General features: G+C 44.3%; 2 long non-coding RNA genes across 7 annotated transcripts in view; one reads left to right on the top strand and one right to left on the bottom strand.

Annotated features, from left to right (window-relative positions):
• Positions 1-18,935, bottom strand: part of LOC144454986 (uncharacterized) — a 269,329-nt gene that overhangs the window by 81,481 nt on the left and 168,913 nt on the right. The window lies entirely within an intron of this gene.
• Positions 1-18,935, top strand: part of LOC110203686 (uncharacterized) — a 222,437-nt gene that overhangs the window by 191,907 nt on the left and 11,595 nt on the right. Inside the window, exons 1-2 of one of the 6 annotated variants that reach the window (XR_013483593.1) lie at positions 16,484-16,736; positions 17,388-18,407. The exons of 2 other annotated variants lie outside the window; for them this stretch is intronic. This is a non-coding gene — a long non-coding RNA (uncharacterized LOC110203686). Of the gene's footprint in view, positions 1-16,483; positions 16,737-17,387; positions 18,408-18,935 lie in introns of those variants that run through there. 3 more of the 6 variants (XR_013483592.1, XR_002323042.2, XR_002323041.1) reach the window with 3 other exon arrangements.

The following is an 18,935-nucleotide window of genomic DNA, read 5'->3' as shown; positions in this document are numbered from 1 at the left end:
AGATAGAGTGCAATGTGTCACTGAGAAAAAGTTAAAAAAGAATTAGAAATTGAGGGGGTGCCCAATTAGAATTAGAAATTGGGGAATGGCTGAACAAGTCGTGGTATGTGATTAGGATGGAATACCATCTTACTATAAGAAATGATGAGCAGGGTCCTCTCATAAAAACCTGGAAACACTTATATGAGCTGATGCAAAGTGAAATGGACTGTGTAGAAAGTAACAGCAATATTGTAAGATGATCATCTGTGAATTACTTAGGTACTCTCAACAATACAACAATCCAAGACAACCCTGAAAGTCTTACGCTGAAAAATGCTGTCTATTCCCCGAGGAAGAACTGATGGTATCTAAATACAGATTGAAGCATACTTTTTTTACTTTATTTTTCTTTAGTTTTTTTTTCATTTCTATATTTTCTTTCACAGTATGACTATTATAGATATGTTTTGAATGACTACACATGTATAGCCTATATCAAATTTACTTGCCTTCTCAATGAAGGAGTATAGGGAGGGTGGAAGGGAGAGAATTTGGAACTGGAGTCTCAAAAAGGAATGGTAACAATTGCTTGTCTTAAGGAGTTTCAACAAGTAACTTGGAACCAGAAAAACAATTCTACTGAAGAGTTGCCCCTGACGAGAAGATATTTTCCAGATTGCCCCAAGAAAAGATGTTCCAGAGAGCAGACAACTTCATGTTTGTACCCTTCATGATGCATGCCTTATTGCAATAGCTACTTGCTTGATGTGTCTTCTTATGCATACTATTCTTCAGTTGGCATGTATATTTCTCTTTCTCTGGCTCTGCCTGTCTCTGTCTCTGCATCTCTATGTCCATCTTGGTTTTGTTCTCTGTCTCTCAATATATCTAATATACACAGTGCCTGTGTGTACATATATGTGTATTTGTGTGTACCTCCTGATATTTTGGAGCCTCTGGTGATTTAGATCCACTCCCATCTGGCCGTCCAGGACAAAGCTGGGAAAAAGCCCTCCCCTCCTCCTGGCCTAGGGATCATAATGGGGGCCTGATAAAGAGGTAGTCTGAGTGCCAGCAACTCAGGATTCCAGGTATCCTTCACAATGCCAATCACCATGGTAACCAGTGAATGGAACTAGCTGCTCCTGCCTTGCTGGACACTAAATTTTTCCTCTAGAGAGATTATATTCAACTGGAGGGGGGATGGCTAACTTGATCTGAATTTCCACTGGAAAAGGTGTGAGACTCCTGTTCTCTTCCCTGCTCTTTGAACAAGCCAGGGGCAAACATTCTGGGGCCCAGGGGTTGGGGTTTTGGGCACAAGGTCTTCAATGCCTGCATATGCTTTCACATTTACACTGATTAAATGATTCACCTCATCAATAATTTGCAGTGATTGAGCCAAACCAGCTAGCATCAGTCACTAATAGAATGACAGGGGGTTAAACTCTGCTGGACTTACATGAGTTCATCTGTGTTACCTGGCAAGGGAAAAATTCCTTTTTCCTTTTGTATCTAGTTATTACTAAAAATCACTGGGAGCAGGGCCTCACTCCGGGATTGGGTAGACTACACACTACAGGTTCTTCCAGAAGTCAGATGGTGGGAGGAAGAGTTTGGTTTTAGGTAGCTTTCAAGGATCAAAGTTCCTAGGCAACTGTCAATAGACTTCACCTCAGTTCCTCTCCCTAATTCAGAAGATCCCTAGCAGAAATCATGTGGGCTTGGGCATACATCCTTCCAGCAGTAATATTTAGTGTTCTGAAGAACCTCCCAGCTCTGTCTGTCTGTATGCTGAGGACTCTTCTACTTGGCCAATCTAGATATAGTCATTGGTCCCCCTGGAGCAGTGACATTCTGGGATCCAAGGTTCCTTTCTCCTCTGCCATTGTCCAGTGGCTTCCCATCATCTTTGGATCAAATAAAAAAATCCTCTTTTTGGCATTGAAAGTCATTGGTAACCTATTTTCCACTTACCTTTTCAGTTATCTTACTCCTTACACCCCATGATGTACTCTTTGATCTAGTGATTCTTATCTCCTTGCTGCTCCAGGAACAAAACACTCCATCTCTTGTCTCCAGGCATTGTTTTCTGGCTGTCCCTCATGTGTGGAGTGTTGTCCCTCCTTGTCTCCATCTCACCTCCCTGCTTTCCTTCAAGTCCCAGCTAAACTCCTACCTTCTACAGGAAGTCTTTCCCAATCACTCTTAATTCTACTGACTTCCCTTTATTAATTATTTCCTACTTATCCTATATTTAGCTCATTGGTACTAAGCTATTGGCAAATTATATTCCCCATTAGATTGTAAGCTCCTTGAAGGCAGGAACTGCCTTTTGCCATTCTTTTATCCTCAGGGCCTACCATAGTGCCTGGCATATAATAAGTGCTTAATAAATCGTTCTTTACTGACTGACTGATGATTTGGCTCCTTTATGAATTTATATCACATAATCTCAACTGGGTCCTCACTGCAGCCAGGCAGTAGTTTAACACCTCCCTAATCAATTTGTTCTTCCACTTACCAAAGCAACCATTCCAAATATTTTCATCCCTCCTTAAGCCTTCCGTGGAATTACTCACCCACCCTCTCAGCTGAGGCCCTTATCTCTCATTTTACTGAAGAAAAAAAAAAAGAGGTCACTTGCTGAGAGCTCCTTCTTCTCTTCCCCTCATGTCATATTAGTCAGATGTCTTCCCCATTATCTACTTCTTCACTTCTGTTTAACATGTAGAAGTGACCCTTCTCTTTGCCAAGGTAAACCTCTCTATGTGGGCCCCTGATGACTTTCTATCCTGTCTTCTCTAGCACATTGCTGCTTGTGTCATCCCCACTCTTCCTCTAATCTTTGATAGCTCACTATATCCTGACACCTTCTGTATTGTCTACAAATATGCCCTAGTCACCCCAATTTTTTGATAGTCCTCATTTGAGAAAGGAAGAACTGATACAGAGGAATTAGATAGGGGAGGAGGGCAGGTAGTTCTGGAACCCTACTCTCATCGGGAATGGGTTACAGAGGGAATGATAAATATGTGTATATATATATATATATGTGTATATATATATACACACATACATATATACATATACATATGTAAGTATAAAAGTCTTCTAAATTCAAAAAAATAAAAGGGTAAGGTGATAAGGTGGAGGGAGAGGATAGGTTGGGATAGTTTGCGGAATAGCAGGGCAAGGTGGCTGGTGGAAGTAAAGTAGAGGAGTGAGGAGGGGTAAGAAGAGGGTAAGAAACAGTACTTATTGGATCTTCTGAGTAGGGAGTGTGGAAGGATATCACAATACCTTTCTGGGCCCAGAGTCCTATCATTCATCCATCTCTAAGAATGAGCATGCTGATATAGAGGCTTAAAGAGAATAAGGTGAGTTAATAGCTCTCCTCTCCCTAGGTTTCCAGGTTTATGAAGCATTTTTCTCACTACAGCCCTGTGAAGCAGGTAGTACAAGGATTATCGGGGGTTGGAGGGAGGAAGGAGCAGCTACCATCAGTTAGGCAGTATATGTTCCTGAAAAGGCAGAGTCCACCAGGGAGAGGACTATATTCTTGACCTCCGAAGGATTTCTCCTTGGTAGTTGGGAGATCTTTAGCCTAGGTTAGTCCTTGGGGAGGTAGAAACCACTGAAGAAGAAAGAATTGTTTTAATTCTTTATGTGCTCAGTCCATCAAACAAGCATTTATTTATTTATTTGTTTGTTTGTTTGTTTGTTTATTTGTTTATTTGTTTTTGTTTGGACAATGGGGGTTAAGTGACTTGCCCAGGGTCACACAGCTACTAAGTGTTATGTGTCTGAGGCTGGCTTTGAAATCAGGTCCTCCTGAATCCAGGGCCAGTGCTTTATCCACTTCGCCACCTAGCTGCCCCAAACAAGCATTTATTAAGAGACTGCTGTGTGCCAGGCACTGTGCATCATCCTTAGACCTTTATGCATTTTCCATCAGGCAAAAGTAAGGCCTACCTTATATTTGCCATGTTTTCAGCACAATTACTCACAGAGTAGCTAAAAGTCCTCTACTGGCAATGTAGGAAATACAATTCTTTTTAGTATCTTAATTGTCCCATCCCCTAAACACCTGATTGTCTGGTATTGGAAGATTCCCAAACCCCTGTAGAAGGAGAAATAAAAGAAGTCATCCTACGCAAGGACACAGTGAAGCCAATGGTTTCATCCATTGCTGTGATAGCTGTTGGTTGTCCTTGGAGAAGTGACCTGCAGTTTTGTCTAAATAGATTTCCTTTCCAAGTATAAAAGTATTGACTCACTTCCTGTTGTCTCTTGCCCTTGAAGAGGGGGACTTGTCCTATGGTAGGTCTTGCCAGCTGCATCCCAAATCCATTCCTTTTCTCACTTGAATGATTCCTCCTGTCTTTCTCCCTCTCCACTTCCCTATCCTAAGTAGCTAAATAATGCTGCTGAATAGCTGTGTATTCTAATTGGATCTGAACTCAATCTGTATCCTAGGAATGCAAAGCTGCAAGGACCACCAGCAGCAGCAGCACCACCAGTGACAGGTGTTTCTCACAAGAGATCCTGTTCCTCTGGTTTGAGAGAATTCCTCCTAGTGACTAGGATCACTCTTTGACTGAAGCCAAACTTCACAGAACAGATATCCTTAATAAAAGGATTTGTTCTGTAAAACCTGGACTCAGTCAAAAGGCCATACCCAAGGACCTAGAGGGCCACATGTGGCCTTGAAGCCACAAGTTCCCCACCCCTGTGTTACCCTTTCCTTGAGGAGATCTAGAGAGAAGGCAACGAGGGTTCAAAGCCCATGTCCGATACCTAACCTCTCTGAGTCTCAGGTTTCTCACCTATAAAATAGGGATAATAATACCTCATTGGGGGGGAGGGGCAGTGAGAATCAAGTGAGGTCATTCATGCCTAGCACAGACTAAGAAGCTACTCTCTCTTCCCCTACTCACACTGGTATACCATTTTCCCAGAGGCCAGCTGCTCCATCTCTGCTCTGGCTTCTAGAGGTAGCAGTGAGGGCTTTGGGCAAGGGGTTTGAACTGATGAAGATGAGTCTTCCTGATTCCAAGCCCAGTGTTCTATTCACTGAGCAATTTAGCTGCCCTGTTGCTATAGGTAAAGTGCCCTAAAGGTCAGAGGTTATTTTGGCAATGTGAATGATTCAGTCATGTATTTGGGCTAGGGAAAATCTTATTGGGGGAAGCTACTTGGCTCAGTGGATGGAGTGCAATGTATCACTGAGAAAAAGGAATATTCCTTTCTACTCTCATTCAATTTTCTTCAGAGTTCTCTCATATCGAACTTTTCTAAAATTCTGTTCACTTCTTTCTTGTTTGTTTTTTGGTTAGATTTATCTAGTTCTGAAAAGGGAAAGTTGAGGTCTCCCAGTAGTATAGTTTTATTGTTTATTTCCTCTTGTAGCTCATTTAACTTCTACTTTAAAAATTGAGATATTATACCATTTGCTTCATATATGTTTAGTATTAATATCATTTCATTGTCTATGATATCGTTTTTTATTTTGGTGTTGCTTTGTCTGAAATTCTGATTACTACCCCTGCATAATAGATTCTGCTCCAGTCCCCTCCTTTACTCTGTACATATCTCTTTGCTTCAAATGTGGTTCTTGTAAATAGTGTACTGTAAGATTCTTTTTTTAATCCGTTCTGTTATCTACTTTACTTTTATGGTTACATTCATCCCATTCACATTTACAGTTATGACAACTATGTATTTCCTTTCATCCTGTTTTCCCCACTTCTCTCTCTCTCTCTCTCTCTCTCTCTCTCTCTCTCTCTCTCTCTCTCTCTCTCTCTCTCCCATTCATTCTGTCCTTCCTCATGAATATTTTACTTCTGACCACTACCTCCCCCAGTTGGCCCTCTCTTTCATCAGTTCCCCCACTTCTTTCTTCCCTATACGGTAAGATAGATATCTGAATCTCACTGAGAGTGTGTGTTATTCCCTCTTTGAGCCAATTTGGATGAAAGAAAGACTCAAGGTTGCTCACCGCCCCCCCCTTTTCTACTCCACTGTATTACCTCTTTTTTACCGCTTTTATGTGAGATAATTTACCCCAGTCTATCTAAAACTTCCCTTTTCTCCCAGTGCAGTCTTATTTCTCACCTCATCATAGTCAACCCACACCCCAGATCCTCTATTTGTGTATACAACTTCTAATTGCCCTAATTGTGATAAAGTTCTTCAGAGTTACATGTTTCGTGAATAGGCTGAGTCAATAAAATGAAAATGACAATTCAACCTAAATAATTCTACTTATTCAATGCTAAATCAATAAAACCACTAAAAATTATTTTATAGACCTAGAAAAAAAATAACAACATTCATCTGGAAGAACAAATGGTCAAGAATACTAAGGGAATCAATGAAAAAAAATGAAGGAATGTGATCTACTTTTACTAGATCTCAGATTGTATTATAAAGAAGTAGTCATCAAAACAATCTGGTACTGGCTAGGAAATAGAGTGGTGTCTCAACGGAATAGACCAGGTACACAATACATTGTAGTAAATGACCATAGTAATTAAGTATTTGATAAACCCAAAGATCCAAGCTTTTAGGACAAAAATTCACTATTGGACAAAAACTTCTAGGAAAACTTGAAAACACAATGGCAAAAACTACGTATATCAGTTTCTCACACTTCATATCAACATAAGGTCAAAATGGGTGCATGATTTAGGCATAAAGGATGATAGCAAAAGCAAATTAGGGAAGCATGGAATAATTTACCTGTCAGATCTATGGAGAAGGGAAGAATTTAGGACCAAATAGAAGAAAGAGAACACAATGAAACGTAAAACCGATAAATTTTGATTATGTTAAATTTAAAAGGTTTTGCACAAACCCAACCAGTGCAACCAAAATTAGAAGGAAAGCAGAAAGCTAGGAAAAAGTACCTCTAACAGGCCTTATTTCTCAAATATATAGAGAACTGAGTCAAATTTATAAGAGTACAAAACATTCCCCCATTGATAAATTATCCAACACATAAATAAAAGTTTTCAGAAGAAGAAATCATAGCTATCCATAGTTATAGGAAAAATGTTTTAAATCATTATTGATTAGAAAAATCCATATTAAAGCAACTCTGAGGTACCACCTCATACCTATCAGGTTAGCTAATAAGACAGAAAATGAAAATAATAAGTGTAGGAGCAGACATGGGAAAACTGGGATACCAATACACTATTGATGGAGTTGTGAACTCATATAATTATTCTGGAAAACAACTTGAAAGAATGACCAAAAGGCTATAAAACTATCCATACCCTTTAATCCAGCAATTCCACTATTAGGTCAGTACCCCAAAGCAATCAATCAAAAAGGAAAAGGACCTATATGTACAAAAATATTTATAGCAGCTCTTTTTGAGGTGGCTAAGAAGTGGAAATTTATACTTATCAGTTGGAGAATGGTTAAACTAGTTGTGGTATGTGATTGTAATGGAATATTATTGTGTTGTAAGAAATGACAAGCAGCGTGATTTCAGAAAAACCTGGAAAGACTGAAATGAACTCATCATGTAAAGTGAATTGAGCAGAACCAGGAGGACTTTGAACACAGAAACAGCAATATCCTATGATGAACAGCTGTGAATGATTTAGCTATTCTCACTACTACAATGATCCAAGACTATCCCAAAGGATAGTCTACCTCCAGAGAATGAACTGATGGCATCTGAACACAGACTAAAGCATGCTATGTTTCATTTTCTTTTCAGTTTGGTTGGGGTTTGAATTTTCTTCCACAAAATGACTAACATGGAAATTGTTTGTTGTTGTTACTTGTCCTTCTTTCTCTAAGAAGACCATGATATCAGGGAGGTCATGACATGACATGCAAGTGAATTGGATTTAAGTGATGGATGGCTGTGCAAAGTCACCAGCCTCACCTTCTCCTCCACAGCCATCAGATTTTAGCACAAGATATATATAAAGGTGATGGGAAATGACCCTGGGTGAAGTGGGAGGGAGACCTTGTCATTGATTGGCAAACAATAGGTCCCAGGCCAAGCCTCACTTGGTCATTGCTTAGATCCTGATTGGCTCAGAGTGAATGTAAATAGAAATTGCTACTGTTTGTTTCTGGTTTTGACTGGGTAATAGAGACTCTTCTTTGCTTCACTTCTTACCTGGGTTTAATCATTGAATGGGCATTGCCTCCATCACACTGAGGCCTGGGAAATATGGAAATGTTTTACATGGGTTGCACTTTTTAAACTGTAAAGTTCAGAATTGGCTGGGTAACCCTGTACCTTCTCCATAATCGTGGGGTGTTCTTTTTGATACCAAAGGAATAGGCCAAGAAGCTCCGGATTGATTATAGGTGGTAGTTTAATCAGTCATTAGCAGTAGTAACAAAACAGGGCCAATCATCAGTCTGGGATGGCAGGCAAACAGTCCAGCAGATCTCCATGAAGGAACCTTAAAATGCCCGTGGTAATTATAGAAAACAAAGGAAGGATGAGTTAGAGAGAGCATCACTTCTGATAGGTGGATATTTTTGGTTTTCTGCTTAGCAATGGGCTTGGGCATTAAACCAATGTTATGCCCAAATATAAGTTTGTGTGTTGATCATGTACCAGGCACATATGGGTCATGATATTCTCATTATGGCTGTCCTCGGTCATAGTATTTTAAGTTATGACTCTTAAGTTTTGATTTTTTAACAGGTCACCATGTTGGGGCTTTCACCTTTCACAGAGTTCAAGTTTTTATGGCTTTTCCCCAATTGGGACCCCACACCTCAACCTGAAAAGCCTCCCCTACACTCTTTCTGAATGTATTCCACAAGGTCCCTGGGGTGGCTCTATACTAGGGTGTTTAGGGCCTTTTTGAGTACAGTTGGGATGGTCCCATGTGTAAGCATAAACCACAGGAGCAATATAAGCACAGATAGGAAAACAACATGACCAATGAGAAAATATGGGAGTCGCCCATAACCCTCAGGTGTCCACTCTCTATCCCGGCAGCTGTCTGATCAAGACGCCTTCTTCTCAGCCTCTCCAGGGGCTCCTGGTTAGATGCCTTGGCCCCCTGAGGGTCTCTGGGTCCCCTAGGTGATGCTCCTCATGGGTGGGGCAGCATCCTGGAACCTGGGAGGTTCCCCAACCTTCTGCCTCAACTGTCCTTCTTCATTGGAGGGGGGAGTAGCCCAAAAGTGATTGCCTCTAGTTTCCTCCAACCCAAGCAGGGTCAGTGGCAGACATGCTTGCATGCATGGGTGCCCCCCTGTTCCTCCCAGCTCCTCTCCCAATTTTGTTTCCTCATCCCTGAAAGAAGTAGGCTGAGACCCTCCTCTGCCCCAGACCAGCCCTTTCTTCCTCTGCTCTAGGGGTTGTCAGGAATCCAAGTCCCATTCAGTAGCTGGTGGTCTGCTACTGTGCTGTTCCTTTAAGTGGAGCCCAGGACACAGCACCCCCACCACTGCCAACCTTGCCCTCCCCCTGCAAGCTGAGGTCAGCTGCCCAACCCCATCCCACCCAGCACCCAGCAGCTGCTCTCAGAAACCTGGGACCTGGTTCAGCCCTGGGCCCTCCAAGCACTGTGGACCCTTGCCCTCCCCAGGCTGGGTGATGGGAGTTGAGAGAAATGATTGGGGGGGGGGTTCCTCACTCCTTTGTGCATGACATCACAGAGCCCCCTCTCCTTTTTTCTCCCTCCTCCCTCTGCTCTGGGTAGAGAAGCCCTGCCCCTAGTGTGACATCACTGTAACCGCCAGCCTCCCCCCCCCCCCCCCCCCGCCCCTGACCAAGTTACTCCTTTTTGTCTCTGGAGGAGGAGGAGGATGAGAAGGATGATGAAGGGATAGAGGAGGAGGAAGAGGAAGAAGAGGTGGAGAGGGAGGAGAAGGAGTGAGTTCCCTTTTCCCCTCAGTCTGGAGGGGGGGTGGCAGCTGCAGATCTGCCCCGCCTTAATGTCTTCCCCTCCCCCTCACTTGATACCACTCCCCCTCCATCTCTTCGGGATGGTAGAAGTTCCTATGCTTTCTTACATGGGTGTGTATGAGGTAAGCCGCGTTCACCCCAATTCTGCCACAGCCCCTCCTGCTGCCCTTCCTGTCCCTCTGCATCCCCACCTTGTATTTTCTTCTCTTTCCTCTTCATTCTTCTCCTGATCCTCCCCCCATCCCAAATTGGCTTTTCTTGGTGACTAGGAGGGTGTGTGTAGCCATGGAGGGATGGGTCGTGGGAGTATTAATACCTTGGTTTATGCATGTGTTGTGTCTGTAGGAAGGTAGGATCATGTGTGTACGTATGTGTGCACGTGTGTACCTGTGTGTGCCCAATCCTCCAGAGATGCTTCTACCTGCGGCTTCCTACCTGCCTAGGCCTTTGTCTGGAGGTCTTGGGCTTGAGGGGCCATGGGATGAGGTGCTGTGGAAGTCAGCAGGGAGAAGCCTTTGAGGACACTCCCTCCCTGCCCTCCTCACGTGGACTTTCCCAACCTTCCTTCCTTCCTCCCAACCTTGGCTTGGCCTTGGGGCCTTGCCTTCCTCATCCTCAGAGAGAGGAGGGTGAATCTTTCCCAGGGATGGCTGGATAAATCTTTCCTGGGAGAGGTGACTTGGTCCTACACACAGTCAAATCCTTGATTTACACTTTTGATTGAGCAGTACAATTCTCACTGTCATTCTGTAGGGCACAGATTTTCTCTTCCACCCTTTCCCCATTCTTTTTAATTCCATTTAAGGTTTCCTTTAAGGAATTCAAGCTACAAGTTCTGTCTCGTGGTTTTGAGTAACCATTTAGTAAAAGCATCCCACTCGAGATATTTAATTTTCTGGCCAACTTCATCAAAATGTTCTCAAGGTAGTTTATTCTATCCCAATCAGAAGAACCTCAGGTTGGCTAATGGTGACAGGGTTGTCTTGGGTCCATTTCTGTCAATCAGTTAAATACCTGCAAGTTTTGGCCCATAATATGGAGACATACAACGTGCTGGTCTCTGCTTGTGTGTGTGTGGGGAGATGACTTTAGCTTCTTAGGAAGTTTGGTTACCCATGGGAACTTGGCTAATATTACATTATACTAGACATTTTTTTCAGCAATTAATGTGGACTACCGGTATTAAAAACTGGGGCTTTTGAAAATCAGTTCTTGAGTAAACTATACAACCTCGGATGTGTCAGTCCTAAGCTGCAGGTTTTCACTGGTCCCTGCTGTCAGGGTTATTACCTGCCCTCCAGTAGGGTGCTAGTGTTGTATCGAGAAATCAGCGAGCGAGACCCAGCCATAATTTAAAATGTGGATTTATTAGCACGCAGCTGCAAGGGGTATGCCCATCCAAATCAAGCAGCCCTGATCAGGGGTCGAGCTAGGGTTTATATGGAAAACAGCATGGGAAAGAAATGCCAGGAACACGGATGAGGTAATCCAAAGGTGCAGGTGTCTTTGGGGGCTATGGATGGGAAAGTACAGGGAATATACCGGACAGGGAGGGGGATGGATCTTTGGAGTCTGGCAGGAGGAAGAGTCCTTGGGCTGGCCGAGGACACCCCTCTCCCTCTGTCTTGATGAGAGAATGCTCTGCAACAAGGGAAAGCTTTCTCACAACACAGCAACTTACTAAGGAATTGGGAGGCTTCCAGAGACATGATCTGAGGGCTGGGGCCTGAGCAGCCCAGTTCTGTGTAGCTGTACCAGGGAGAGAGATAAGGGTCGTGCTGAGGCCCATGCATGAATAACTGCTAGGCACAGTGTCCTTGGACTGGGGAGTGGTTGTCAGAGACAGTGTTTCTAAGATTAGGGAGAAATTGGGGCACAAGTACAAGCACAAGCACAGGAGCACCCCATCATTACGGGTCAGGGATCACACAAACCAGACCAGGTGTCCTGGTCTCTGGTATAAACATAATTATCTAAAGCAATTATATTGCAAGCTTTCTTATCCATTTGCATTGGAGGTACAGGGTATGCTGAGCTATGCAAGAGTACATTTCACTGTTGTTTGGATTTAGGAGGAAAGAGGTCTGGGGCAAGATGAAGTACCAGCTTTTGCTTTCCATGGCTTAAAGGGCCCTTCTACCTAAATGGCAAAATAATGTTCTGCATTACACTAGTAGCTCTGTGGTGCCCACGCCTGGGTCTCCCCTTGTGGCCACAAACCTCTGAAACAGGCTAGAACTCTTCCTCTCCCCTTCTCTATATCATCTCTTTTTTTTTGGTGTCCTTTACTTTAATGGCATATTTATGTTTTGTTCTGGTTTCAACCAGCACCTGGTAAAAGGGGCATTTCCATGTACCTTGTTGTGGAACAGAAACAGGAGACTGTCCCTGAACCCTCAAGATCTCTATGATTTGCAGACTGAAAAAGAGACACTTTTTAACATGCACTTCTCTCATTATGAGGGATTTGGAACATTTTGCCATAAGGCTATTGTTAGCTTGGATTTTTTCCTTTGAAAACCTCCTGTCCCTTTGACCTATTGGAGAATGGCTCTTAATCTTAGAAACTGAAATCAGTTCATTCTATATCTTGCATAGGCAACAATCCATAGAGAACTTTACTGCAAAGATATTTTCCCTCATTTAACTGTTACCCTCCTTATTTTGACAGCATTTGATCTGTTTGTGCAAAAATATTTCAACTTTATAGAAGCAGAATCACCCATTTTATTTTCAGTGATTCTCTCTGTTACTTGTTCTGTCATAATCTCTTCCCCTATCCATAGATATGAAAAGTAATTTCCTCCTTATTCCTCTAATTTGCTGTTGAATTTATTAAACACTAAGTTACATTATTTGTTTGCCTCTGTACATTGCATAACTAATCTTTTCCATTGATCAACCTCTCACATTTTAACATGTTCCAATTTTTTTCCAGGGAGCTAAGTGTCCCAGTGTGCCTGAAGTCAGGAAGAATCAGCTCCTTGAGTTCAAACCTGGCCTCAGAAACTTACCAGCTGTGTGACCCTGGGCAAGTCACTTCACCCTGTTTCCTTCAGTTCCTCATCTGTCAAATGAGCTTCAGAAGGAAATGGCAAACCACTCCAGTATCTCTGTGAAGAAAAGCCCAAATGGGGTCAGGAAAAGTCAGACAGGACCAAACAAGAATAATTGTTTTCACAATCATGGATTTGTAGTATACTTTGGAACTGCTAGTGATAATTACTAACTCAAACCCCTTTCTTTCCTCCTTCCCCACCTCCAAAATTACTCTTGAAGTGCTTGACATCTTTTTAGACTTCTTTATTAATGTTTACTGTTTCTTACATCACCAAGGTATCCCAGGAATCCCTCCCTCTCCCCATCTTCAAGAACTATGTCGTGTGACATACAGTAATTGTTTTTATTTGTTTCAGGGAGGAAAATTGAGCACAGTGGATCAATGCATTTGGGAAATGGTGTGCAATGTGTAACACCTGTGGACCTCTTATGTCCTGGATGGGGTAGGTTGCTGGCATCTTCTCACATCTCCTTTTCAATCCCACTTGAACTTTAGCATTTTGTCACAGATAACAACTTCTAAATTTTTGTGTCTCATTCTTTCCATTTCAGTTGTTGTAGTTACCGTGTATATATTGTGTTTTCTTGGCTCTGCTTAATTCACTTTGCATCACTTCACAAAGATCTTTCCATACTTACTGTACTCATAACACACATCATTTCTTATAGCCTGGTGTAGTATTCCAGGTAATTCATGTTCCACACCTTGTTTAGCAGTTCCCCAGGTGATAAGCATCTACTTTGCTTCCAATTCATAGCTGTTACAAAGAGGGCTGTTATGAGAATTTTTGCATATATGGGGACTTTTTTTTTTCTTATTGATGACTTCCTTGGGCTGTAATGGAGTCCTTATTTTATAGGCTTTGTGGATGTTTTTGTTACTTTTTTACCAAATTTCTTTCCAAAATGGATGTGTCATTTCACAGCTCCACCAATAAGATATTAGTTTGTGTATACCCCTATCCCCTTGTTCAGGTATCAAAAACATATTTGTTCCATAAAAGAATTTGATAGGACTCCTTCTATACCTGCTCTTTTAAATAGTTTATATAGTATTGAGATGAAAAGTTTTTAAATGTTTAGTACAATTTACTTACAAATCCATCTTGTCTTGGGGATTTTTTCCTAGGGAGCTCACTTATACCTCACTCAATTTCTTCTTCTAAGGCGGCGTTATTTAAGAATTCTATTTCATCTTTTGTTAAGATGAGCAGTTCATATTTTTGTGAGTATTCTTCCATTTTGCATAAATTATAACTTTTGCCAGTATATGACTGGGCAAAATAACTCCTAAGCATTGCTTTAATTTTGTCTTCATTCGTTATGTATCCACCTTATAGAAGATAGATTTCAATGCCTGGAACTCTCAGAATCAACCACCCAGCCCTTTGAACCTTTTGCCTGCCAAATTGGTGGGGGGGGGGGAGAGCATTTTCCTGCTTCCCAGTTCCCCTCCCAGAAGATGGCCTTCTTAAAGTAGCTACCCTCTTAGACAGGTCCTAGTATAGAAAGGCCGTCTCCTATTTTTGCAAAAATGAACAAAAACAGATACTTTCCAATTATGCTAACAAAAATCTACATCATGAAGAAGCACAGACATCAACACTTCCTCATTAAAAAGGAGGGAGAGGATTGAGGAATGTTCTCAAAGTCCATATCAAACAAAATTAAAACTGACTGGAATACTTGAGGAACACAGAGATGTAACACTTCATTTAGCAATAATAAAAGTAAGTTAAAAAATAAATAGATATTCACCCCTGAATGTGTCCAGTGTATCTGAAAGTGGTCAGTCTCTGGGAATGAAGTCCAGATGCCCTCAGCAGGTGACATTCCACAGGATTTCAACCACTAAGGTGTGTACAGGGAACCAGGAAAACTTGCTCATCACGTGGCTTTGTTTGTAGGAAAGGAAGGGATTTCTGATGTGAAGCCCACATCAGGTCATCATAGGAGAAATTACATATCGTGCTTAAACAGGCCAGATTTAACAATCAGCACAGACCAGGGAAGGAAATGGTAGAAGCTTCACTGCAGGCTGTAAAACATTAGTACCTAATCAATACTTAGCAAGACGTGAACTGGTGGATAGAATTATCCCTCAGAAGCTCAATAGCTTTCCAAGGAGAACAGATAAAATGTTGATGTTGCAAATGGAGATCTCAGGATATCCTTGGGAATTCAGAAATAAATTGAACTGGAATTGGAATATTGTCATGGAACAAAACTATCAGACCCATCTCCTAGTGATGCCATTGATCCATAAAAAAATCAAGTACGATGTTTTTAATAGCATAGCAAATGTTCCTAATCTCTAAGCTGCATGGATGAAAAGCTTGCAACATACAGAGACCTAGGGGAAGAACTGAAAACCATGGGGGAACAGCTTGAAGAACATGTGATCCCCACAGTCCTTTCTCCTCCTTGAATTGTCCTAAAGATTATTCCTGGAGCCTGCAGCAGAGGAGTTAACATCCCAGTACTTTTATTGAGTTACAAAAGAGAACAATTCTATGCAATGATCTGAGGAATACTACACAGAAAAGAATCGGTAGTAGGGTATGTAAACTGCAACAAAAAGACTAACAGATGAATCATAATGATAATAAGTAAGACTTGTATAGTGCTTCATGGTTTGAAAAGCCATTTGCAAAACATCTCCTTTGAACCTTAGAACTACCCAGTAACTTACTTAGCCTAGGTATTATTATCACCCCCATTTCACAGATATGAAAGTTGAGGTTTAGAGAGTTTAAGTGGCTAGCCTATGGCCACACAATGAGTAAGGCAGACCTTCAGTCTAGGTCTTGTGCCTCCAATTCCAGGTGTCTCTCCACTGTGCCAATTCACTAGTGGGAGGGCGGCTGGTGTTGGAGAGAATAAAACCTCGAATCTGAAAGAGTTTTAGAAAGAAATGTATTAAGTTCCTCGGTAGAGGAGGCTGAGCCACAAAGGAGGGTGTGGCTCCCTTCCAGGCTTCCAGGCTCTGGAAGGTTTAGACCAGAGTACCCTCACATGAACAACGGGGGCAGACACGCTGTCCCCCTTGGTGTCTCCCTGTTCCTTCCCGACCAACCTGATCTTTGTCTCCTCCTGCCTGGAGAAAGGAGGCTGAGCCTCACCCCTTCCTTAAACCTCCCCCCCCCCACTTTCTTTTTCTGCTCTAGGGGTTGTGAGGAATCCAAGTCCCATCCACTACTGGTTTGCAGATGCTGCTGCAGCTACTATATTCTTCACTTTTGTGGAGCCAGGACATCCCTCTCTCGACCTCCTCCATCCCCTCTCTGTCCTTCCCCTCCCACTTTCTGTGAAGGGGCCGAACCTCAAGAACTTCTAGCTGAACTCAGCTGCTGCCCCCCACCCCCAGCCCCCGAAGCCTACCCTCAGTAACCTGGGACCCTGGTCAGCCCCAGGCCCACCTCCAGGTGGAGGATGCTCCTGCGGTCCCCTCCCCTAGCCAGTTTGGGTGATGAGGGCAGAGAGAAATAACTGGTGGGGGGGGGGGCTCCCTAGTGCTCTGACCCTGATGTCAGAGAACCTCTCTCCCTCCTCCCATCCCGCTCTGCTCTGTAGGAGACTAGCTCCGCCCTACAGTGACGTCACTGTGCCCACCCTCTCTCACCATCTATTACTTGGAAGTCTTTGTCTGCGGAGGAGAATGTGAGTGGGGTGAGCAGCTGCATGCCCGAGTGCCCCCCCTTTCCTTCCCCTCCACACCCCTCCCCTCCGTTACCCCCATCTTCCAGACTGACCGATCCGGAGGGTCCTGCTTGCCTCAGTGTCTGTGAGTGAGGTGAGTGTCCCCTCCCTGCCCCTGCCTCAGTCCCCTTCTTTCTTCTCCTTCTCTTCTCCTAACTACTCCACAAACTTTTCATGAAGCCGAGGACCCCCGCTCCCGAATTTGCTTCTCTTAATGGTCAGGAAGTTGTGTGTAAGGTTGGGTGGAAGGTCCTGGGAGTATGGATACCTTTGTTTATGCCTGTGTTGTGTCTGTAGATAGGATCATCTGAGTGTCGGGGGAGGATGAATGTGTGGGTGTGTGTACTTGTGTATGTATGGGTGTGTGTGTACTCCTGTGTGCCTGCTCTTCCAGGGCTGCTTCTGCCTGGGGCTTCTTGCCTGCGCAGGCCTTTCTCTGGAGGTCTGGGGCTTGGGTAGCCGTGGGGTGGAGGCCAGCAGGGAAAAGCCTTTGGAGACACTCCCTTCCTCCCCTCCTCCCCTCCTCAGGTGGACGTTTCCATCTTTTCTTCCTCCCTTCCTCTCATCCTTGGCTTGGCCTTGACGCTGGGGAGAGAGGACACAGTCTAGGAACTCTTCCCCTCCCCTTCTCTTCGTCACCTCTTTTGTTTGGAGTCCTTTACTTTAATGGTATATTGATTTTTTGTTCTGGTTTCCACCACGGCCTGGTGAATGGGGCGTTTCCACGTACCTTGCTGTGAAACAGAAAGAGGGGACTGTTCCTGAACCTGCGGATCTCTGTGATTTACAGCCTGAAAGAAGAGAGTTGTTTTAATGTGCACTTCTCTCATTATAAGGGATTTGGGGCATTTTGTCTCCAGTTTGTAGAGGACACTGAGCCAGAAAAGAGGATGTGGCTCCCTCTTGTCCAGGCTCTGGAAGGTTTGTATTACATAGGATTTAGACTAGGGTACCCACACATGCACAGCCGGGGCAGACACCCTGCCCACCTTGGTGCCCCACTCTCCCTCACCCCCTCCCCCGCCCAGATCTTTGTCTCCTCTTGGCGGGAGAAAGAAGGCTGAGCCCCGCCCCTTTCTTACACCTCCCCCCCCCACTCTCTTTCTCTGCTCTGGGGGTTGTGCGGAATCCATGTTCCTTTCACTACTACTTTGCAGATGCTGCTGCAGCTACAGTGCTCCTCCCCTTTGCGGAGCCCAGGGCGCCCCTCCCTCCACCTCCCCGGTCCCCTCTTTGTCCTCTCCCTCCCAGCTTGCATAAAGAGGCCGACAACCCCAAGCTGAGCTCAGCTGCTGCACCCCACCCCAGCCCCAGCAGCCTGCCCGCGGGAACCTGGGACCCTGGTCAGTGCTCCGCGCCACCTCCACGTGGAAGATGCACCTGTGGCCACCTTCCCTATTCTGTTTGGGTCATGGAGGTAGAGAGAAATGACTGGGAGGGCTCCCCACCGCTCTTAGCCTGATATCAGAAACCCCCTCCTCCCTTCCTTCTTTGCTCAGGAGGAGACTAGCCCCGCCCTGCAGTGACGTCACCGTGTGCTGGCCTGGAGGCGGGGGGCGGGGCTCTCCTCCCTTCTATTAACAGTGAGTTTCTTTGTCTCTGGAGGATGTGAGTAGGATGGGCAGCTAGAGGTCTGCTTGCCCCTCATCCACTTCCCTTCCCTTTCCCCTGCACGCCCCTCCCCTCAGTTATCCCCATCTTCCCTCCTTCTTCCAGACTGACGGATCCTGAGGGTCCTACTAATGCCTAAGTGTCTCTGAGTGAGGTGAGTGCCCCTCCCCTGCTCCTGCCTCAGGCTCTCCCTTTCTTTTCTTCCCTTCTCTCCCCCTCCAACCTTTTCATGAATTGGACCCTTGACTTAGTGCTCCGGAGGTTGCGTGTGAGGGTGGGTGGAAGATCCTGGGAGTATCAATACTTTTGTTTATGCCTGTGTTTTATATGTAGGTAGTATAATCTGTGTGTGTCTGTGTGGGTGTGTAAGACAGAGGCTGGGGGGGGGCGTGTATTTGTGTGGGTGGGTGCTCCTGTGCCTGCTCCCCCAGGGCTGCTTCTGCCTGGGGCTTCCTGTGTGCCCAGGCCTTTGACTGGAGGTATGGAGCTTGGGGGGTGGGGAGATGCAATGGGGTTAGGTGGGAGAAGCCTTTGGAGACACTCCCTCCCTCCCCTTCTCAGGTGGATGTTTCCATCCTTTCTTCCTCCCTTCCTCCCGTCCTTGGCTTGGCCTTGACGCTGGGGAGAGAGGACATAGTCTGGGAACTCTTTCCCTCCCCTTCTCCTTGTCACCTGTTTTGTT

The sequence above is a fragment of the Phascolarctos cinereus genome, unplaced genomic scaffold (assembly GCF_003287225.1).
Source record: "Phascolarctos cinereus isolate Bilbo 61053 unplaced genomic scaffold, phaCin_HiC Scaffold_8;HRSCAF=390, whole genome shotgun sequence".
In the NCBI taxonomy this organism is placed as follows: domain Eukaryota; kingdom Metazoa; phylum Chordata; class Mammalia; order Diprotodontia; family Phascolarctidae; genus Phascolarctos; species Phascolarctos cinereus.
The sequence above is the reverse complement of the archived record's forward strand: the minus strand, read 5'-3'. Positions and strand labels throughout refer to the sequence as shown.